Genomic DNA, 24,195 nt, shown 5'->3' with positions numbered 1-24,195 from the left:
GCTCCATTTAAAAGAGGGAAGAAGACAGTAGGACAACAAAGGAAGGAGGGCCTACTTCCCTTCTCTGTCCGTCTGTGTCAGGAGCTGCTACCGATGGGAAGAGCTGCAAGGAGGACAAACATCCGAAGCACGGACACAGCCTGCCACTGAGCACCACAGATTAGCCTGCCACCCAAAGCTGGGCAGAGGCTGCCAGGCCCATTTTCCTCCCTGACTGCCTTCCTCCTGTGGGTCCTGCTCACCCCTCACTTCTGTGTGTTCCCTCAAGCGCCATCTTGGGAGTCTTGGTGCTTTGTGCTCCCTCCCAGCCTCTCACTGCAGTGGGATTCCTCCCTTTCTAGACAAGGCTCTCTCTCTCTCTCTCTCTCTCTCTCTCTCTCTCTCTCTCTCTCTCTCTCTCTCTCCCCTTCCCTGCTTGAAACTCTTTTGAAACTCTTCCCACCCTCTAACAGGTTTCTCTTCCACGGGACATTTTCTCATCAGAGTGGACTTTGAACTTCCAGAGCGCTAGAGGCTTTACTGTTTGTTTTTTTGCCGTTCGCCCAGCAGACATGATCTACACACCACATGGTCTACAGGTGCTGCCTGCTCTCCGCTCAGAGAGGTGGCTGGTTACTTCTGGGGGAAAAAAAAAAACTCTTAAGATTTCTTTTGCGTCCTTTCCCCATCCCCACCCTAACGCCCTCGTTCATATTAGTAGTTCTAATCATTGTTAATTGAATAAAACACCCAAGTATTGACAATAATAGGTAAAGAACATTGTAATCTGTCTACTTAGGGCTCAAAATTACTATGTAGTTTTGCCTTCTGTTCAACTCGATTGAAATGTCTTTTCACAGAATAAAAGCCATCCATGGTTCTAAAGAACCTAATAACCCGAGAAGGGCCTGCGATGGCACAGTTAGTGCGCGGGCTCCCTGGCACGCCATTGTTTCCACGCATAAGAGTTCTTTCCTGCTACAGCACACTGAGATGTTACCACGCCCTGTTATTTCTTAATCCCACTCAAACAAATTATATGCATTTCTTTTCTCTCCTACAAGTCTTGGCCATGGATCTCGAGCTAATGTTTACCCTTTATGGGTGTTTCCCATTTCCACGAATGCCTAATGCTTCAACTAGATTGGCCACCCTAATTAGCCTTTTAATCCTGCAGAGCAGAGTTGCACAAAGGGAGGTCACCTGCAGGGAAGCCTGTGTGCAGGCTCATGTCACATTTTATTACACATGTTTGGGTTGTTGTCACAGTAAAGGCTAAGTGGACAATTCGATATTGACAAAGCATTACTTGGTTCTAAGGGTATTATATTTTCTTCAGAAATTCCTAACAGCATATAAAGTCTTTTTGCCTTAGGACTGAGTTTTCATTGGTAGGGAAACCATTAGTGTTTGTCTCCTGTACACACATACAGTCCCTTCTGGTACCATCATGGTGGTGTGTCAGAGACGGTCTGTGAATCAAACTGTCTGTTTCTCAGTCCAGAATCACTGGGGACACACAGTGGACAACCTGTGTGTTCCTAAACTCCTTCCACATGGGAGCGAGACACCAACAAGGGGTGGAGAGCTGAGGTCATTTCCCAGACAGATATGTACACTCAAGACAAGTCCCCTCTAGTTAGAATTAAATGTGTATCTCAGCAGATAGGAAATGGAGGAAATGTGACAGACACTCAAATGTGACTGGAGAAATCACACACACGTGTGCCTACATATACACACTCAGACACACATACACATGTACACATGCACGCACACATACATATACAGAGAGACACAGACACACAAACACACACAGAATCACAGACACACACATGTGCGTGCATATGCGCGCGCACGCACACAGCACTAGGTCTGGGCCTTGAGCACTGTGGGCCCAACAAAGCAGATAGGTGCTTGAACGATCTCAGGGCTTCTGTTCAGCAAGTCTGGTTTATGAATCTGAGAATCCATAGTCCCGACACACTCTTAGACTATGTGGACAGACCCAGAACTGAGAAAAGTGAACTTCTGCCTCGGGTAGTTGATGGTCTCCTGAGTCACTGGGATGGCTGGAAATGTCTTTGTTAAGTAAGGAGAAGTCATTCCAAAAGCCCCACAGTCAAGATAGCTAAGGGCGTCTCCAGGGAGACGGATGCTTGAGCATCTCCGGTAAATGTCTCCAGTGTCAGGAGAGATCCCTGAGGTTAGCCTCTTGCATGCACTAAGGAGCTGAGCCACACCATGAGTAGGGGACTGGCAGAACACAACAAACGGCTGGCTATAAAAACTGAACACACAAAAGGGAAAACAGCCCCAGTGAACAGAACAGCCAGATTCGCCATCCGCCCTCGGAGCACCTGCTGTGCACTAGAGATGCCGCCAACCACTGACTCCTTCCTTGGGCTTGCAGATGGCCAGAGGGTAACTAAATGTAGGCTGAGGCCTGGCATCTCTGCTCTCATTTGGTATCTGTCTCTGCTCTGCTTGTACACGGGTTAATCATTTACAGACTGTCTGTCTAAAAACTGATGATATCAGGCTGCTGGCCCCTAACCTCGCTTGTCTTTTTCAAAGGCTAAAGACATCAAAATAAGAATAGCTAAGGTTCCCATAACAGGAAGGCTTGCAGCCCCATCACCTCACAATAAGGCTACTCTCCTCAGACCTACCGAATGGGAGGAATTGCCCGGACGGTAGCTGAGCAGCCTCTCTGACCATGAGCAGTCACATTGTGGTGGGAGCCACCTGAATGCCACCTCTAGTGATGGTGATGTCTCAAGAGCTGGCAGAGCCTCATAGACCTGTCTAGTGATAACCATCAGAGAGTTCAGTTTGACCAACACTGCTTAACTATGTACGGACACTTCCTTTTATGTTCGCGTGTGAGGGGGTTGAACAGAGGACAAGCTCGGGTATTGGTCTTCACCTCTACCTTGCTTGAGATGGTCTTTCTTGCTCACTACTGAATCTTCCAAGTTGGTTGGATGGATGAGTTTCTGGGGACACTCCTGTCTCCTTCCAGCCTGCCGTAGGAGTTCTGGGATTCCAGACGTATACACCCAGCTCCAGTAGGGCTCTGTGGACACAGACTCAGATCTTCACACTCGGACTTTACCCCAAGCCATCTTCTGCTCCAATGTCGCATATTTCCTGCCCTTCATTTTGTTCCTTCAAGGCTTAAAACAGGACGCTCTTGATTGCACCCCCAAACCTTCCCAGTGGGCCTGTGCGGCATAAGGGATCCCCTTCTATTTTCTCTAGTTTTCTTTAAGTAAATGGCTAGAACTGGATTTTCAGGACTCTCTGTCAATACCATCCAGCCAGTAACCATTCGTACCTCCCCATGTTTCTTTAAAGGTAATCGTCAGAGACGGTAGGTGGGATGGCTGGAGGAAAGGTGCTGAGCTGCCATGCAGAGGAGTTCACTTACCTCTTGGAATACATGACCCCCACTGAGACTTGCTACATCAACCACCAGATGAGGGTCAGTAGACACATAAAGTACTGAGAATTGATGCTCTATGACCCTAGCTCCCAACTGGCAACAATACACCCACTTGGAGAATAACCCCATGCCTGGTACTGGCCAGCCAACCAAGTCATGTTTGCTGCGGTGAGAGAGGCACATGGATTGGGTTACAAGTCCCCAGGGGACTCTGCTGCACAGTCCATGTTGAGGAGCACTCCTGTCAGCAGAGGTCAGGAGAGAGATTTAGGGACAGGGGCGACAACCAAGCCAATAGCTCCTGATCCACCATCTGCCTGTTACACAGAGCAAATGTTCTGGTTTAATGTCTTTTGTGTTTCCTTACTGGGGGCAGCATGGCTCAGTGGAGACTCTAGGTGGTGACTACAGTGTGGGAGTTAGGCACGTCCAACCCTTGACACTGTGGTATGACGTTGTCATTTACAAAGTTCACACCCGAATATTGAGCAATAGTTTTACATTTTGAAAAATAAATAAATAAAAATCTCATAATGTTTTAAGTAAACCTACAATTTTATGTTTGACCCCATTTGTAGCTATTTTGGAGCTGGCAGGCCATGGGTTAGGCATGCCAGGGAGATATTTTGGAAGGGGGACGTGGATAGGAAAGGGGGAGGGGAGAATAAGGGAAGAAAGGAGTATAGTCTAGTCAACTTCACTAACTGGTCTGTCCCTGACTATGTCACTTGGTGTGTGTGTGTGTGTGTGTGTGTGTGTGTGTGTGTGTGTGTGTTCACTGTTCTTTTCTTGGCCTCATATACGACGCTATGGGGATTGTCCTGAGCTTCCTGGTTGGTTCTGAGATTTGCCTGGCATGTACCTCAAAATCAACAGTATGGGACCAGAGAGATGGCTTGGCGTGTTAAGCTGAACATAATGGTGTTAAATCTATAACCCCAGAACCAGGGGACATAGAGACAAGTGGCCTCAGAGCTTGCTGGCCAGCAAGCCTAACCAGGATAAGGAGCTGTGGGTTCAGTGAGATAGCGAACTAAAGATGAGAGCAGTAGGAAGGAAGATACACAGTCCAACTTCTGAATATCACAGTTAAATAGAACAAATATACACTAACACCCAGAGTCGAGCATCACACACCCACCACCACCACTGCCACGGGAATATTAAATGTTCATTTGCATAGACCTTCAGGTCTCTATATAACAATGAAGAAGGGGTGTCAGAGCTAAGAATCCCTTAAAAATCTAACTCAAAGGCTGACAGTGGAGACTAGCTGGTATAGGCTTAGTGTAGAGCCATCTGGGACTCTTACTTCAAGCACTGATCAGTAAAGTCAAGAAAGGCAGCAAGGTCAACCCTCTTGTCCTTGAAGCAAGTGGAAGAACGCTACCCACCACATAGAGGGCACACTCCTACTGTAACCTACAATTTTATGTGGCTTGCTTGTGTTTCACCCAGATATTTTCTGAGCTCCTTGCAAACAGGAAAATGTTGTCTATAATCTCACTTAAACAAAGCACGTTTGGGGTTTCTTTCTCTACAAAAGTTGTGTTTTCAGGGTGTCAGTGGACTTTCCATCAGTCAAACCTTCCTTTGAATGTACATTCAGTGCTATGGGAGGGTGCCCTGTGGTGTGTGCTTTCGAGGAGTGACTAACCAGCTTGGTAATGTTAATAATTATACCTTAATTCTACTATTTGGTAAACCTAAACTTTAACATAGCAATTTCAGGGTAAAATAGGGGTTCTTTTGGTTGCTTTAATTTGAACTCTTACCAAGGGAGTCTGAGTCCTTCCTAAAGCATCTCACAAAGAGTTCAAGCCCCTTCAGAGTACTTGTTTTCAGCCACAGTGGGGGTGCTTCATTGCTTTAACCTTCAGGGGTTTTCTCATGTGGAGCCAGGAAGAGAAAGGAAGAATGGTGAGGAGGCAGGGCATGGTGAGGAGGGACAGACTCAGCAGGGTGAGACCAACTCAACAGGCACCAGGCCCCGAGATGAAGGGCTCCAGCAGGCCTGAGCATGGCAAACATGGCCCAGGCAGGTCTTACCCTTCCTACTTCCCTCTCCCTTGCTAAACCATTAGATTGCATTCCTAAGCCTAGACCCTAACCTCTATTCCCTTATTTGGCTACTTCCTTATGCCTAACTCATTCCTGAGACAAAACACCAAGGTCCAGATATCAAAACTCATTGTTTGACAACACTGGCTACCCACTCATCTTTTCTCCTTACGAAACGCTCCTGCAGAAACGGTTTGGCTCACACTTTGAGGGAATAACACAGTTCAAGACCATCGTGTTAGGAACATGTGCCTGGGGCTGCTCCCATCTCAGGAGACCAGAGAACCAAGAGCTTGAACTCAAGTTGGGCCCAGCTATTATCCCCAGCGCTTGCCCATTAGCAACCCACTCCTTCCAGTTAGACCCATACCTCGGAACGTTTCTCCAACTTCCACAACAGCGCCACCAGCTGGTTACCAAGTGTTTGAACATGAAAGCCCTGCAGAACATTTTCAAACCCAAACCCCAACAGAGGCCACGTGAACAACAGCCCCAGGCAGAAAACCTCGGCCACACTGAGCAAAGAAAGCCTGAAGAAATTAGCCTGGTAGTTCAAACACCGAAGACTTAAACCGAGAGGACTGGGCTCTCAGAAGTTCTTGATGGATACTAAGCTTTAGGCTTATCCACCAGCCACTGTTCCCAGCCCCCAAATACATCTTACCCTGTGCCAAGAGAAGCTTGAACAAAGCCCTTGGACAGACCCAAGGCTGAGCTGCATTCTACAAGCCCCCAGCAAGCCTCCAGCATCCTCCTTCTCCATGGGCTGGAGATGGCTTGTTAGACACTTGGCCCTGGGCATCATCAAGCCAGCGACCTGGTAATTCCTGGGGAAACTGGAGCAGTGTTGAGAATAAACTCTGGCAATGACCTTGACAGCTGTTTTCTCCTCAGCCAGCCAGGGTGCCTCATGCAAATGTGACATCTTTATCAACGATCTTCAAAATTAGAATGGAAAAAGCAGGAATAAATGAGCTCCCAGCAAGTGTAGCTCACTCTGCCAGCAGTTTCGAGATCAGCTCTTTAGACTCAAATGAGAACCGCAAATGTACTCGCCTAAAGACTAGACATTGGCTGGCATCCACTACCGAGCAATAAATCCCCCATCTGTCATGCAACGACCCCCCTTTTTAATTTCTAACTTTAAAATTAAGTATTAATTTTTGGTTAATATTCTAGATCCATTAAGGGGCAGGGGAATGGAGCTGTAGACAGTTGCAGTCTCCTGGTCAAGATCATTTTACAGCTCAGGCATGGTGTGCACACGTGCCATCTAGCACTTGAGCCTCAGACAGGAGGGTTGAGAGTTCAAGGTCATCTTGGGTATCAGGGAGACTCAGACTCCAACACAACATGCAAATATTAGTGCTATAGAAAACTACCTGGCTGTGTCCCAGACTTCAGCCAGAGGTCTGTTCCCTAAGAATTTCTTTAAGGTAACTTTTATTTCGTAAAACTCTGGAAGAGATAAAACAAACCAAAACAAAACCTTGAATACATCTATTACCATTTGAAAGGAAAAGTCATTTTTAAAAATCACTGCATTTTTCCATTCGATAGTCAATAGATTTGTTGTAGAGTTAGAAAAGCTAATCTTAAAAACCATAAAAGTGAATACCAAATAACAAAAATAATACTGGAAACTGTTGATATAGAAGACAGGAACTTGCTCCATGGGGTGCATTTATTTCACAGCGAATGTAATTTTACAGCAGCATAAATTGGCTCAGGGTCCTTAACTGACAAAAAAGAATTCCAGGCCCTTTCGAAAGCGCAGGCTCAATGGGGACAACCTGAACTGATCATCACAGGAACTCAGGTCCAGTTGCCATGCTGTGGGAAAATTCGACTTGAGTATAAGAAAAGAAACACAAGAGTTTTATTTTAAAATTTAAAAAGAGACTTGAAACAGAATAACACTCTCTAGTCACTCAGCATATAGCAGATTCTATCACCTTTCGGTCAACAACTGACTGAAGACAGAAAAACAAAATAAAACAGAAGATGGGAACAGTTTCATCTTGGGGAATATAAAGTTACTGGTGATCCCAACAGGAACTCGCACATTACAGGCAATCAGAAAACTACAGATTTAAATGACAAGATGCCCTGCTATACTAATGGGAGAGGAGGAAAACTAGACCCCTGGCTTTACTGAGTGCTGCTAACCATATGAGCACAGTATTCTAAGCTGCTATTGGGAGTGTGGACTATCATGGCCTAGCCTAAGGACAATTTGTCAATGAATGGCTAAGCTGACCTTCATTTTCTATGGATAGACAGTTCCTAAGAACACACCTGGAGGGAGTGCTATGCACTTACACTCTGTGGCAATAACAAGTTTAAAACAAGTTAAATGTCCTCCAGCAAATGAATGGATTGAAAATATATGATAATGTCCTAGAGGGGTTATCAGCAACAGTTAGCATGAAGGAACTCATTTTGTATCAATGTAGACAAATCTTAAACACAAAGTTGCCTTTCAAAAGCAAGCTTCAGGCCTGGTTGTGGTATCTCAAGCTGTCTCATGCCTTTAATCCCAGCACTTGGGAGGCAGAAGCAGGAAGATCTCTGAGTTTGAGGCCAACCTGGTCTACAGAGACAGTTCCAGGACAGCCAGGGCTACACAGAGAAACCCTGTCTCAAAATCAAACAAAAAAGAAAAACAAAACAAAACAAAACAAGCAAGCTTCATTCAAATGGGTAATAATGAACACTGTTTCCCTCAGGTATACAGGGACATCTGCAAAGATTACTTTTTAAAAAAATCACATGACTGGGGCTAGTGAGATGGCTCAGCAGTTAAGAGCAGGGGCTGCTCTTCCAGAGGTCATGAGTTCAATTCCCATCAACCACATAGTGGCTCACAATCATCTATGGGGGATCTGATGCCCTCTTCAGGCAGGCGGATGTATATGCAGCAGAGCACTCATGCATTAAATAAATAAAATTTTTAAAAAATCACATGGTTGTGAAAGCACTTACTTCAGCTTAGTTGCCACCACTAGGACAAAGAGCAGAGCCACCTCCACAGGCACTGGGACACTTCAGCTCTGTCCAATATTTCATCCCAACAAAGCAAATTAAAGAGGCCCAAAGCAAACACTGCTTCCCACGAGTTAACTATGAATCATGGGTAATTAGTTTACGGCTAAATCATCCTTGCCTCCTCGCCTGTGCTGAAACAATTTCCAACGCTCATGTGTCCAGTGTGTCCATGCATCATAGCCGTGTGCTGAACCTGAACCACTCACGCTAACACGGGATCACTTGGCATGGTAAATCTTAAAAGCAGATGCAGTTCTTGGGCTTACCCACGGTTGCTCTGAGCTATGGTTACCGGACAGTGTTTGGCACTTACATGTAAGGTGTCTGCATAGGTGCACAATGCCTGAACATGTGTGTGCCGGCAGAGATAACAGAGGGACATGTTTGACTGCAGAAACCTGGGTTAGCATACATGCTTCTCCACCCCCCTCATTGCACTTGCCTTACTCCCCCCAAGCTGTACCAGAGGAGCCGGTTAGAGAAGGAACACATACAGATTTCACAGCAAGAAATTCTAACTCAAAGATGATAGCCTCACTCCCAAGAAACCTCCATTTCTCACTCTATAGAAACTGTCTAGAGAAATGCCATCCGGACACGTCGGAAGCCTCCGTGCCTCCTTCGGAAAGCAAATGGGTACAGTAGAGAAGATGATGGTAGAGATGATGAGACAAAACAGATTCGAGTTTCCTACAAAAAAAAAAAAAGCCTGTCTGAAGCATGCAGTGTAACATTCACATCAAAAGACAGGTGAAGATCAGATGTGTAAAACCCAGAAGAATTGTGGTAGCATGATATTATAAACTACCCCCTTTTCTTGTGAACATTTTGAACCTTTAAGTTAAAGCAACATTTCTTAGGTAGTGTCTTCAGTGGGTGGAGAGGATGTACCATTGGAAGTGTGCTGTTGGCAGAGCTGGGGAACCGTCTTCACCAGCAATTTCACAACGTTTTGTCATTTTGTGGTGGTGCACCCCTATCAGGCGCCTTCCACTTCCTCCAGCCCCCTGTCCCTGGCACTCTCTAATTTACTGTCTCTTTAGATATGCCAATGGTATATAAATGCCTGTGAGAATTGGCCATTTTCAACTGGCACAGTGTCTTCAAGGTTTGTCCAAGCTGGCATCACATAGCATCTCTCCTTGCCCAATACCATTCCTTACATGTTCAGACCACATTGTTCATGGTAATTTTTATAGTACAAATAAATACATCGAGTGATGGAGAGTTTCAGAATTTTCTGTCTACTCTATCCTCATAGGGGTTGGTTTGGTGGGTGAGAGACCCATATGGAACAGGCCATCTCTAAGAACCCATAAAGCTGCTAAACACTCCTATCACACAGAGAAGTTCTTGATGCTCCTGGCTGCTGCAAGTACCCGCAGGCCACACCACATACCTCTGCCATACAGGGGTTGAGCCTCCTCTGAGGGTCAGCAATAGCCAAGGCATGGGGGTGCAGCACCCTGCATTGCTCTGCGGCAAGAACAAACTCACATGTATTCCTGCTCTTTCTACAGAAGCCCCAGGAAGTGGACCAGGAAGCACCAGACCAGCAAACCATGCTGGGTCCTTGTCATTTCCTTCTCCATGGCAATCCAACAAGGATGGCTTCTTCCCGGGGCTCCATCATGACTCTCACTGAGATTAGCGGGCAGCTGGTTGGTGGACGGCTCGTTGTCTCTAATCTTTGAAGAGCTAGAAGACTTAGGTCCTTGGGGTTCGTTAGCACTGTCTCCTGGCCCTTCCTTCTTTCCTTTCACATGGGCAGACATTTCAACAATTCCCAGTATTCCCTATCAAAGCCAGACATTGCTGAGCCAGCACATTCCAACTTTCTGATTCGGATCACGTGTGATTCGAATTATTTTCATACTATTATTTAGATTCAAGAGGGTGAGCCAGAGAACGAGTAGCCAAGCCAGCCAGCCATTTGGCATGGTTAATTGTAGTTGACTGAGTGTGACTCACAGCCGCAATGATCTTATCAAGGACCCTAGAGTCCTGCAGTGAGTGCTACCAGATTGTGGTGACAGGTGGAAACCTTAGAGGGGTGGTGGTCCCCCAAGTCCTCTACACAGAGACATTTAAGTATAAGGGATTCTGTTTGCTCTAGAGTGGTCTTACAGATTCTGGGCACTTTGGCTATGATTTAGCCAAAAGGCCTCTGTTGGGCTCACAATCACTCCTGTCCTTGCAGACGGAAAATTGGTGGTGGCATCAAGGAGCCAAAGTTACCTGTTCATGCAGAGCGTGCTTAAGGGGCCATCTATTTGCTATCAGTTTAGGGCATAAAGAAGTTCTTTACCACATAGTTTTCCTCAGCCAGAACCACCATTCAAAGACCTTCTTTCCAGTTAGGGAATAAACCTAAGCAGAGTTAAATCAGAGACCTCTCCCAGGCGACATGAGGCCTGGGCACAGCAATAGAAGGCATTTACTACAGTGTTAGGCACACAGACGATGCCCAGTGACAGCTGCGGCTGTGGTCATTGTGTAGTGTTATTCTTCCTGGGTCCTATTGAAAGCCTCAGTATGTCAGGATGGGATCATGGAGGTGAGAATGCAGGTAACAGAGGTCCTGTTTGAGGGGGCAGATCCACTTCGATCTGCTACCAGAGGATTTAACTTTGAATGGCTTATAAATTAGGATGCTAGCAGCTGCGCCCAGCAATTGAGTTACCCGCTGATTCTGAACTAAGTCTGTGTGGTGTTTTCCTTCACGCAGCGACTCAACTGTGTTCCAGAGAGAAAGGTAGGGCAAGCCAAGTGTGTGTTTGCAAGAAGTGCACCCTAAAAGGCCGTGGGAATTTGGAGGCATGGGGCTGTTGTGGTATGGAGCCGCCAGTGGGAACTTAGCGAGGAGTTGGGTGGAGAGATTTCAGAGCTCCGGGCCAGAGAGTATCCACGAGATGAGAACAAGGCCCACAGATGCCTTGCCAGCAATAATGTGAATTGCTTTTTAAAAAGAAATATTTCATGTTACAGGGGGGTCAAACCCAAGGTGGGTGCCATACATGTCAGGGAGGCCTGCATGGCTTAGGGTAAGTTTAATGTTGTCCTTTTGTCACAGGAAAAGTCCCAGGCAGGATAAAGGATTTGAGAAAGAACAGGAAGTTCTCTCTCTATCCATGGAAAGAGAAGGGGCTCTGAAGAAGCCTGGGGGGCATGAAGACAAGCATTGCCAACATACTATGGGACACCTCTGTCACCATGGTGTGATCCCCAAACCTAAATGTACAAGGATTTGTAAGTGAGGTCACCAGACTGAAGTTTTTTTTTTTTATTTTTGTTTAAGGTAAGGATGAATTTACATAAAGGAATGCAGAGATGTACAGTTTCATAAGCAGATGACGCCTGGTGACCGTATGCAGCAGTGTGGCCACCATTTAACTTGAGCTGCCTCTGACCCACTCAGTCAAAGACACCTAAGTCAGAGTTCAGATGTCAGCAGCACCAGCTGAGGAGATGGAACACATCTGTTCTCCACCGTCCTGGCGTCCTTTCTCTACAGTCTGACAACACCAGAAGCCCAGAGCCAGGGCTAGAGAGAAGACTCAACAATTAAGAGCACTTTCTGCTCTTGCCAAGGATCCAGGTTCAACTCCTAGCATCTGCATGCCGTTTACCACTATCTAAATCTCCAGTATCCGAGGATCCAATGCCCTCTTCTGGTCTCTGTGGGCACTTGCACACACGTGCTAAATGTGAACATATACAGGCATGCACATGCATGTACACACACACACACACACACAAACACACACACACACATACACATACACATACACATACACAAATAAGAAAATAAATCTTAAAGAATTATGGTAGCCAGGAATAGAAGTGCATGCCTATAATCATAGCACTTGGGAGGCAGAAGGAGGAAGCTTTTTAGTTTAAGGCCAGCCTGGGCTACATTATAATGAGTCTGCTACCTCAACAAAGTCCAGATGCAGGGAAGAACTGAGTCATGGACCAAGTGACTCGCCCCCACAGAGCTTCGCAGTTAATGAACCCAGACACACATAAACATGCGATAGACTCTAGGGATGTTAGCGAGCACCAGAACAGACCCAGAATGGCTGGATCCTTTCCATAAGGAACTCAGCCGATATCCGTGTCTCTGTGTTTGCATAAACCACACCACCATTTGGGACCTGAGCTACTAAAACCTGAGAGCAAATGGTGCTGCTTTTGCAGCCTGGATGTGATGATTCTGTCCTTTATGTTGACTTTCTACCCAGGACAGAGTCACTGCACGGTGGCTCCAGAATACCTCTTCTTCACTGCACACAGCTTCCTCATGGGTGCTCCACAGCCTCTGTGAACCAGGAGCCTTACTGACAAGGAGGAAACAAGAGAGCAGAGGAAAGACTCTTATGTGATAGCTCAGTGACAGGTTCTCAAATCCTGATGTCTATGGAGACATTTAGGTTCCTCCGTTCTCTTCAAAAGTCATCTGGGATAGTGGAATGAAAAACATTTACAGAGGAAAAGAAGTTTCTGGAAAGAAGTAATCCTGGTCTGTGTAATGTCAACAATTCTGAGTCTCTGTAAGAAGCGCAGGTTTATCCTGTGTGTGTAAATTCTACCCAATCTTCAGGGCTGAAGTTCAGATGGCACACCCCTCTTGGAGCCCTTCCTTAGCCTCCAGCTAGCCAGGTCTACCAAGAATGCCTACAGTCCTTTTGGTACGCATACTTTACAGGTGTATCTGCAAACAGCCCTTGTCACAGACAGACTGTTGTTCTCTTACTGGCTGACTGATGGCTCTGTACACAGAAAGTATAAAACATTTTTAAAATAAAAGAATAAGTGAATGAATGTTACTTTGCCTTCGTGTCTGTTTGTGGCAGTTGAGGGGGCTGAAACCAGAGTCCTATGCATGCTAGACTGGCACAGTTTAGGGTAAATTTAACTGCATGGAATTCTCCTCCTGCAACATTTAAAAGTAGTAAGATACCTACAATCCTACAACAGTTTCTGAAACCAGCCAGGTCTCCATTGCAGATTCCGTATTCCAAAATGCAATTGGTCTCTTTGGCTAAAATGATTTACCAACTTAGAACATGCTGTAAATGTTGAAGCAGTTTTTTTTTAAGATAAGCCAAACTGCATACATTTGTTTAGGTTTAAATGCAAAAATAAAAGGGCAGCAGCAGCAAGTTACTTCTGAGGTTCAGACCACACTTATACTATATCTTAAAGCACTCTCAGATATTGTAAAACGTCTTATCCAAAGCATATGTGATTTTTATTACTTAAGTAATGTTTAAAAGTGGGCTTTCCAGTTTAAATGCATGCTCACTTATTTAATCGTGCACTATAATGCATCCCATGGTTGAAAAAAAAATTGAGTTTCAAGATTAAGTGACTTTCTCAAGAAGAGATTGCCACATCAGGAAAGCGTCCCTTATGCAACAAAGCATGAGAGAGAGAGAGAGAGATTGAGATTGTAATCAAGTTCTGATTCTCCTTCCTCATCATTCTTCTACCAGTAACTTACTAAGTGCATAGCCTGGGCTAGCCCAGGACCTACTGTGAGACCTTCCATATCCCAAGGGCTCCTCATGCATGCCATACTCCATGAAGCACACCAATACTATTCAATAATGAAATAGGCAAGCATTTTTCTAGTTTCCATTCATCGAAACAGGCTCTGGAGGGGAAACTGGTTTTTTTATACTTAGTATTTTTCTCCCATTTGCATGGGTTAGAAACCAAACCAAATGACAGTGTGATGCTAATATTTTATTCCACCTTATGTTTGCTGAGGCATCTCAGGAACACCCAGACAGATAAGTATGGTCTTGGGTCAAAACCAATTCTTTAGTGTTTTTATTTTTCCTTTTTTTTTAACTTATGTAGTACAATGATTCATTTTTAAATAATACTTGAGAGAGAGAATTGATGTCTTATTGGACTGCCTTGTATGAATAGGAAAAATAAAAATTTGCCTGATTCCTACGGATCTTTCTCTAAGCAATAGTGTGTTCAGACTCTTGGGCTATACCAAGAGCACTTAGGTCTGTTTTCCAAGTCTTTGCTTTGACAGCTCTTTGGAAAGATGGCATCAACTTAGATAAAAATTCAGTTCCCTATGGCAGCCTCTTGCCTGGCCCTCCAGCAGCAAGAGCTTTTCAGCCTGTCAAGTAAGCTGTGAATTTATTACGATCCAGAAGATACCTGGCAGAACCGGCTGTCGGGCCAGCTTCAAATCCCAGGGCTCAAGTGGACCTTCAAAGTCGGCTTGTCAATAACCTTCCGTCCCTGGGAGTCCCTCTGTGGAGCCATCTCTGTATTCTCACACAGGACGAGTGACTGGAGCTACAAAACTCTGCAGGCTAAACCCCCTTCCCTCTCTTTCCTAATCCAGCTGTGCATCCTGTAAAGCCATCTGCCCTCAGAGTACCTTGTACCATACATTAAAATATCGATTAACTATGCAACTATGTCTCTTTCCTCTAACAGGAGCACAAGACCCTGCTTGGAGGTGTATCTGTAAGTCATTTATTCGCTTAGAAATTGGTGTCTATTAAGTTTCCGGTCACTGTAGCCCACTCAGTGAAGGGTATGAGACAGGTGTGAGGGCTGTGCCCATATTTGCTTTTGTGATGTGTATATGGTGAGGATGAGATATTACACCAATCTAAGCTGTTATGAGTGTCTGCGAGTGTGCAGATATATGCTGTATAGAGTGTGTGTGAGCACGTGACTCTGTGCATGGATCTGTAGACATGCTCTTGGACATAAACCGTCATCTTTGTCCTCATTCTGACCAGCCTGCTCTCTAGTCTTTCCACACTGCCTGGATTTACTCAGCCAGAGATCGCCAAGTATTTCAAATACCAGCAAAACATTTTATATTTTTCTTTTTCCCCTCTAAGCCCTCCCTCTATTCCTTTCTTTATCTCCCCCTCCTCCTTTTCTTTTCTTTTCTTTTTTTTCTTTTTTTTTTTTTTTTCATTTTTTGGTTTTTAGAGACAAGGTTTCCTATGTAGTCTTGGCTGTCTTGGAATTCACTCTGTAGATGAGGGTGGCCTTGAACTTAGAAATCCACCTGGCTCTGACTCCCAAGTGCTTGGATTGAAAGCTTGAACCACTAGTGCTTGGCTATATTTTTCTTATAAATTATAAGCATCTATTCTTAGCCATCTATACATTAAATATTAAAAACAAGTCTCTCTCTCTCTCCCTCCCTCTCTCTCTCTCTCTCTCTCTCTCTCTCTCTCTCTCTCTCTCTCTCTCTCTGTGTCTCTCTCTGTGTGTGTGTGTGTGTTTCTTAGGTAACAAACACAAGCCCAGGCAGAAGACCTATCATTTATTCTTCAAATCTCAGGAGCCTGTGTTGTTTACCAGGTGCTGCATATAAACTCCACTTGGCAGACCGATTTCCTTAAGCCTAACTTTCTCTGCTCTGCTCTGCTCTCCCTTCTGACTCCTAGAAACACATCCTGCTGAAGGTTAGGGATTGAACCTAACCTTTGTTTCAACAAATGCCAAGCAATGAATTGGGTGTGAGGTGTGTGTGTTATTTTGCCTATAATTTGTGTTGCTGTTGCAATTTCTATGGGGCAGAAAGTTCTAGAGGAAAAGATGAAAGCTGTGGATACTGAGATAAGCTCTAAAACATTAGACCACCAGAGTAAGAGGACTCTGGGAGGTCAGACTTGGGACAGAATGAATGCACTTGCTTGCAGCTCATTGGCAGGGTGGCTCAGTGAAGAGCGGGACTATAGCCACGCCTCAGAAATGGCAGCCAACGCCTACAGCAATAAATAGAAAACCCGCCTTTAAAGATGCACTTGCTAACTGTGCTCACTTAGGCTCACTATATTCTCTCCTAATGAAGCAGACTCGAAAATGGTAGAGAATTACGTACTGTAGCCACTGCTTTTGAAATGTTGAAAAATCAAGCTTGTAATTTGTATACTGATAGCCAATAGATAGCTAATGGTTTACAACCGCTTGAAACTGTTCCCTTTTTAAATACTGCTAAATTTTGCAACTCTGTATGCAAATACAACTTAATTTAAGAGAATGCACTGTTCCTTAACTTTATAGGACACTTGAGAGCTCATACTGGATCGCCTGGACCCCTTAGTAAAGGCAATGCCACAGCAGATTTCTATGCCAGGCAGAATATAGGCCTTACACAGGAACATTTGGCCACGTAATCCCATTCTTTACATCATCAAAATAGTAATAGCTTGAGATAACAATTTGGTATTTCTAGAGAATGTGCGAGTCAAATTGTAAAGACTTGTCCTCAGTGTCCTCAGGTTCTACCTCTACCACATAATGGTGTTAATCCTCGAGGACTTATGCTTCATCAACCCTGGCAAATGCATGTTACTCACATTTCTGATTTTAGAAAATTAAAATATACACGTGTGACTATTGATACCTTTTCAGGCTTTCCAGCTGCAACTGCCTTAACGGGAGAAGCAAATAAAAATGTAATTAGTCTTTGCCTGTGTTGTTTTTTTATGCTTGGTGTTCCAAATCAGATTAAAACAGGTAATGGACCTGGCTATTGCAGTCGAGCACTTGAGATTCTTTGTTGATAATTTAAGATTACCCACTTTACTGGAATCCCTTATAATCCCCAAGGACAAGGTATTGTGAAACAGGTATTGTAGAACTTTAAAACAATATCTTCATAAATAAAAGAGGGGGAGTTATATCTCATACACCTCACAATTATTTACATCATGCTCTTTATATTTGAAATTTTAAAATCTGTAGGCCTCTGAGTGTCTATGCCACCCTACAACCAGGCATATTTATGCCTAGGTGAAATGGAAGGATCCACATAATGGCACATGGCATGGTCTTGATCAGGTGTTTAATATGAGGAAGAGGGCATGTTTGTGTTTTTTTCTGCAAGAAGCTGAAGGAGTGTGGTAGCCGCCAGAGTGTTTGGTAAGACATGCTGATGCTGGGACAAAGAATGATGCTGGCCTGTGAGCTTGCTGAGTGCCCTGGCAATGGTGACTGGGAAGCTCTTTTGGACATCTGTTCCTGACTTACCTGTCCTTGCCTATATCCCAGACTGGACAAGCTGCCCTGCTTCAAGCTTTTAGACCTTGTGGGACAGAGAACATGGAGACTGTGGAAACTGACTTAGAAAAATTAATCAAAAGGAGAAGTTTACATTGACTCTTCTCTTTCCTTTAATGTGACCAGCTATTCTGACTCAATCATGGACTGATCCAGAAAATCAATCTAATATTGGAAATCACAGTCTTCATTTAGAAGGTTGACTCTGGACACTTTCAGAGACATGTTTGGAAGTTTGCTGCAGTTCTTTATGAAGATATGTTAGCAATAGATAAAATTGGGACAGGATCTGGATTGAACAAGTTTTAGTGCATGTGTTAAGGCTCCTAATCTTTTATTAATTGGCCATGTTGAAATAACTTTTGTATTTAATGTGAGTTGTAGTGACTGTACACATTCTAATTCTGTTAATGTGTTGAAATCTGACATGCCTATTATGGTGGTTTATCAATCAGCTTTTGATTTATTGCCTGTGAGTATCACATGACCTCGGTGTTCTGAAAAAAGGCTTGCAAATACTGGAAGAAGTGAGTCAGCCTTTAAGCAGAAGCAATAGGGGAGTGGGCTTGATTGTGGCTGCAATGGAGGCTTGAATTGCACTTAGCCCCACGGCTCCTGCTATTGCTTTGAAGCAAGAAGTTAAAACAGATACATTCATTTAGCAAAAAATGTTACTAATATTCTGAGCATTCACGAGGATTTAGATAGGCATTGGAACATCAAATTGATGCCCTTTGTGATACTATTCAAATTATTGGGGAGGAAGTTCAGAGTTTAAGAGTAAAGAGCCATCTCGAGTGTCATGCTAAACATCAGTGGATTTGTGCTACTTTTAAACTTTACAATGATAGTCACTATAATTGGGGAAAGGTTCAAGGAAACTTGCAGGGTATTTGGCATAATTCTAACACCTCTCTGGATGTTTTAACTTTGCATACCAAGATTATGATTTTGAAAAATGCTGCTCTGCTGAGCTTTGATGCTGCTAGTATTGCTGATAAAATTATTCATGGCCTGAGGTCAATGTTTTGGTCAAGCTTCAAGGCTGGCATAGATAGCTTGATCATGCTAGCCCTTCTCATCCTGGGAATACTTTTATTCCTGCCATTGTGATAAAACTTGCCTTTAACAACATCAATATCTTGGCGGACAAAATGCATGGCTTGGAACTGAAAATGGATCCCCATATACAGTTATTAATTGAACAGGTTGGTAAGCCAAGAACAGGTAAGATTCTGCACAGAGCCTTACCAACCTAAGACAGAATAGCATTGCTTTTGATAATGCACATTCCATGATGGGTAAAGAAGGCATTCTTGTCAGAATGACCTAAGACAGGCTCAGTCTTGTTATATCAAATAAAACCTGGGGAGATGTGCATAGTCTTTTGGGGGGCTGCTTCTAGACGCTTGGCGGGAATCTGACATCATCGGGCCAGGGCAGAAGAAGTAAACTCAAGCAAGACAGGAATCCGACTTTGGTCAGGACTGAGGAAATAGGCCCAGATTATGAACGTTTACACTTGAGTTAGTGCAAAGCTCAGAGCAGGCTCAGCTGAGGTATGTGTGGCATTCCTTTTGTCTTGGTCATCCTGACTAGCCCCTAGAAATGGTATTTACAGGATTTTGTTTATTGCCTTGCTTGTCCCTTGACCCAGAACTGATCTTATCATTTTGCATGTAATTAAAGTGGGATAAAAGCAGACTGGTAAAAAAAAAAAAACCTGCTTCAGCTTCAGAACTGGCTGGGGTCATGCTACAGTATTGTCTAATTGTCTCTTTTTCTTTTTAATCCCCACTCCTGCCTTGGAGAACCTGTTGACTGACTGAGCTGGCTTGGTCAGAAAACAGCTCTGAAAGTCTTAGAAATCTTCCAAGACAGGTGTGCAGATTGTCTTTTCTAGGAGAGCATGGCTTGAGATGGGGGAAGCCGAGCAGGTCACCTGAGGTCACCTGAGGCCAGAGCGACTGCACAGGCACACATCATACAGTGACTGATGCAATGAAGCCAGAGGAAGACACACCTGTCTCCTATCTGCCACTACTAGAGAGTCATCAAAACAAAACCGAAGGACCCCAATTACATTCCACACTTATATATCGACTGTCTGTGCCTATACCTTCTCTGGCCATCACCTGAGGGCAGTCCGAGGGACCAGACAGACAGGCTCAGAGGGCTTATTGCATGAGGTCTGGATCCCCAAGCTTTGGTATTTGTTTCTACTATTTTTTTTTCTAGAAGAAACCACAGGGAAGAGGTTCAGCCTGGCACTTCCTCTTTCTGCCATGTGAGCTCTGTGTTAGATCCCACCAGGGCAGTGGGGTTAGATGAGGTCAGAGCTAGTGTGCAGGGAGCCTATGGTGTCAGGTTCTAGAAACTTGCTTCAACAATACAGGCTAAGGGCAGAGAACTCAGTGAGTGACCAGAGAGCTTCCTGCCAGACCCAACTGGATGAGCAGGCTGGCCTGTGCCCTCAGGGGTTCAAGATCTCCTGTTTCAGCCCAAATGTTCCGGGCACTTGTCAAGCATCAAGAGGAAACTGGCCGATGAGAAGAAAGCAAGTCTCTCCACAGTGAGGACATTTATTTGTGCACGTGTGTATTTTGTCCTGGAATCTGCTGAGTAAGGCATGGCAGTGTGTTTGTGGTCCCCTTCAGCCAGGAAAGGGTGGCCTGGGTGACAAGGACGGAGGCATGAGTCCCTACGTGTGCAAGGGATGCCAATCTGAGTCACGTAAAGTTCAATAACTGTATCAACAGCTGCTGCTATGATTGGTGGGTGACAAATGACTTATCCACAACTGCCCAAGAAGTCAAGTCACAGAAACAAGGAGGGGACTTCCAGGGACAGAATGGAGCAAGTAAGAGAAATAGACTCCAAGACACCCAGGACATACTTGGCTTTTGTATGTTCCCTCAGTCGCTAGGGATATGTCCCTTTCACACTGTCCTTTCTCTATTCAGTCATCCTTGCTCTAAAAAAAACCCCACAGGAGAGTGAACTGAGAGACAAAACCCTTCCAGCCAGGCTGGCCACACATCCCTCCATTTATGCAGCCTTCCCTGGAGGCTAACTGTCTCCCAGCAGCCCTGCTCTAGGCAATGTGGACTCCAGTCATCTCCAGGGCCACGTGTAAACAGAGACAATCGTCCCTCGTTCCTAGAATGGTTAAGAATATAGAGAGAGGAGAGGTAGAAGTAGAGGGAGACTGAGTCTGGGCCCTCTGAGTGGCATTAACGGTGAGTCACAGAGATGCCCTGTGGCAGGGGGGAAGCTCCCCATGGTACCTCCGTGTTGTGTCTAGATTCCTGTAGTCACCTGCTCAGCTTCGGTTACTGGTGTCAGGAAGAGGTGGGTATCTACCCTGCAGAGTCAGTGAGCTACTGTCATTAAGAGCACACAGTGGGAACTCAAGGATGGGGACTGTCATTACAACAGTGACATGCACCCCAGAAGAGTAAACCCAAGCCACTGAAAATGTGGGGCCTGTCAGGTCCTTGTTACCCATAGCGTGTAGCCTGAAACAGGAAGCAGTAGGTGCTCTATGCAGGCCAACAGATGCAGTTAAGGCTGGACAGTCACAAGATTCGCTACAACACCTGCGCATATGTTTTTATTTAAGTTCAATTATAGAACTATATGCAAAATCGGGTTCGTTCTACATGTCTATAATCCTAGTACTTGGGAGGCTCAGGCAGGAGGATCCCTTTGCCTTCAAGACCAGTCTGAGTCCTATAGGGAGTGCCATGCCAGCCAACGCTCCAGAATGAGACTCTCTCTCAAAAAAAAAAAAAAAATCAAATCAAAACCAAAAACAAAACAGATACATAAATTAAAGGGAAATGTTTGAAAGGAGTTGAATCTTTTTTCCCCAGTCATTATGGACAGGTTTTTTTTTTGTTTGTCTGTTTTTTAATGTAAAGCACATAAGAGTCACTGCTAAATAAGCCCATAGAAGCAGGTCTAATTTCAAGTTCTCTGGAACTTGAAATGTCCAAGTGTGACTCAGGAGTACTGTGGAGCTTGCACGTTGCGACTTGCAGGTGTTTGTGGATGCCCGTTGCAGAATGCACATTTGAGATCAGCAGCAGAACTTGTGGGTTTGGTTCCTGCCCTGTTTAATAAGAACAGGCTGTGGTTTGGGGGAGATCTGTCAGAACTAGGAGACAACCTTCCCAATCCCAGTGGAAAAATCTCCCCAAGCTAAACGTGGCTGTGGGATGCTCAGCTGCTAAGATATAACGACGAGGCATACAAGGTACCACAGGCCTGTAGCCCCAGCTCTTGGAAGGCTGAGGAGGGAAGACCACAGTTCAGGGTCAACCTGGGCCCCATGGTCTGTATGTAGTAAAAAAAACTTTCTGAAAGACACATAGAGGGGTAAGGGAAGGGAAAGGACACAAAATTCAGAGAAGACGAAAAAGGAAGTGAGTCCTGCCGCTGTGTGGCTGCATTCCCCACAGCACTGTGAGCTTGCAAACCTGACGACACTTCCTGAAACTGTCCACCGAGTCTGGCCACAAGGGGGCATGAGAGCCAACGTCTTGGCTTTTGTTTTTATGCCCTGGATTCTCTCAACAGAAAACATGTTGGGGGAGGACCCAGAGGGCAGAGGCACTGCTGGGTGAGTCCTGTGGCTCACTGCCACCAAAGCAGTGACTCAGGCGGTTCATCCTTGGGTGTTTCAACACCATTTGAGAGCCGGTCCAAAGGTTTCCCTCACTTTCTAAGCACACTGCCGCTCTGCCCTGCCGGGGGAACACTTACTGCATTATTACACAGGGGGAGGGGAGGAGAGCAGAACAAACACCGTTTTCAATAAATTAGCATCTTAAGCGGACACTAGCAGAGCCAACCCCGAAGGAATCTGTGGTGGGTACAGAGCACATGCCCGTCTTCGGGGGTCGGGTCAGGATGGTGCCCTTGGCTTGAATGGTGGGTGTTGCTGGTCCTCAATGCCTACCTTCTTAGGTAAGAACCAAACCGCAACTACAGGGCTGCAGGCTGGCTCGTGGACTGCTGTACCAGCTCATCGGCAGAGAGAGCCTTTTGCATGGTGGATCTGTCCTCTCAGCAGCACAGGTGAAGACCCCTGAGACCTTGAGCCTCACCAGGTATCGCCAGGCGCCATGGCAGAGGTAAGGCAGCCTCATCTTAAATCACAAAAGGTTTCCGCCTGTCCACTGACTGACCCAGCAGCTGGGGCAGGCTGTCATCTCAAGTTCAGTTACGTCCTGACCTTGTTGAAAGATTTTGGGGAAAATTATTATTTTATTTATAAACTTGGAGTCGTATGTGAACTTTAAACTATTAATATTTCTGTTTGACTTTTGGATGAGACGTTACTTCAAAGATGTTCATAGCTCAAGGCCCCTCTAGGAGGAGCCTTCCCTCTGCCTCTCTCATTTGTCCAGGCCAATAAAATTCAATTCATTCAAAGGACGATGGAAAATAAGCACTTTGAACTGACAACATACATTCAAACTTGTAACATTTATCTGAAAACAAAAGCCTGCGTGTACACTCATTTAGCAATACCACGTGGCCACGGGCTTCAAGGCCTCTGCTTTTGAGCTCCGCACTGCCTCTCGTAGACAACAGAGCATGTGTGACCTCCAACGTTAGTATCTTTGTGGTAATGCTGACAAAGTGACGTGAACTCACACTTGTTGACCCTCATCACCAGTGCTTCCAGTACCGTACCTCATTGTTCTCTTGCCCAGAATTCAGTTTTGTTAGCAATTCTTCTTGAACCCTTCTTCACATTCAACTCAGTTTTCATAGAAACACCTCTCACACTCATTTATTTTGTAAGGTTACGTCACAGTTATGTGATCATTGTAGGAACAGTAAACACAAAGGACTTTTGACAAATATCCAACCAGAATAACGGGACACTTTGCAGGAAGGAGAGTGTGCAGGCAGTTACACTACAGCCAAGGGCCTGAGAGAAGTCCTCGGGTATTCCAGGAGCAATGGGGTGCAGAGTGACTACCCCAGCAGCTGGCAGCTTAGGACAGCAGTGGCTACCCTGTGGTGGAAAGGCCTCCAAAGGTGCAAATTCAGCCTTTGTAAAACAGCAAAACTCTAACCCACTAACTACAATTTAGATGCAACTGTCACGAAAAAAATAAGTGTGAGCTGAAATGGGATGGCGGTGCGGTGCAGGCCTGTAAGCCTAGCAGTTGGGAGACAGAGGCCGGAGGATTAGAAGGTCAAGGCCAGTTTCAGTTATTTACTGAGTTTGGGGGCAGCCTGTGCTACGTGAGTCCACGTGTCAAAACAAAAACAAGAGAAATAAGAGAAGTGAAAAAAGGGGGAGGAAGGAGTAGGGGAGGGTGAGCGGAGGGGTGGGGAGGGAAGGGGAGGGGAAGGAAAGTAGAGGAGAGGGGAGTGAAGAGGGAGGGAAAGGGGGGAAGGGAGGAGAATAGAGGGCAGGGGGAGGACAGGGAGAAGGATAGGGGGAGGAAAGGAGAGGAAAAGGGGAAGGCAGGAAAGGAGAGGGATGGGAAGAACAGCAGGGAGGGGAAGGGAAAGGGGAGGGGAGGGCAGGGCAGGAAAAGAGACAGGAGGGGATGGGAGAGGAGAGGAGAGGA

At 45.3% G+C, this 24,195-nt stretch overlaps 1 protein-coding gene and 1 long non-coding RNA gene across 3 annotated transcripts in view; one reads left to right on the top strand and one right to left on the bottom strand.

The window, feature by feature from the left end:
• The window catches only part of Prkce (protein kinase C epsilon), a 479,816-nt gene that overhangs the window by 186,021 nt on the left and 269,600 nt on the right, over positions 1-24,195 (bottom strand). The gene's annotated exons all lie outside the window — the stretch shown is intronic.
• LOC110312511 overlaps positions 22,339-24,195 on the top strand; it is a 5,719-nt gene continuing 3,862 nt past the window's right edge. Inside the window, exons 1-2 of the long non-coding RNA XR_002380061.2 lie at positions 22,339-22,471; positions 22,571-22,737. This is a non-coding gene — a long non-coding RNA (uncharacterized LOC110312511). The remainder of the gene's footprint in view (positions 22,472-22,570; positions 22,738-24,195) is intronic.

The sequence above is a fragment of the Mus caroli genome, chromosome 17, assembly GCF_900094665.2.
Source record: "Mus caroli chromosome 17, CAROLI_EIJ_v1.1, whole genome shotgun sequence".
Taxonomy (NCBI): Eukaryota; Metazoa; Chordata; class Mammalia; order Rodentia; family Muridae; genus Mus; species Mus caroli.
This window is presented reverse-complemented; position numbering and strand designations above follow the sequence as displayed.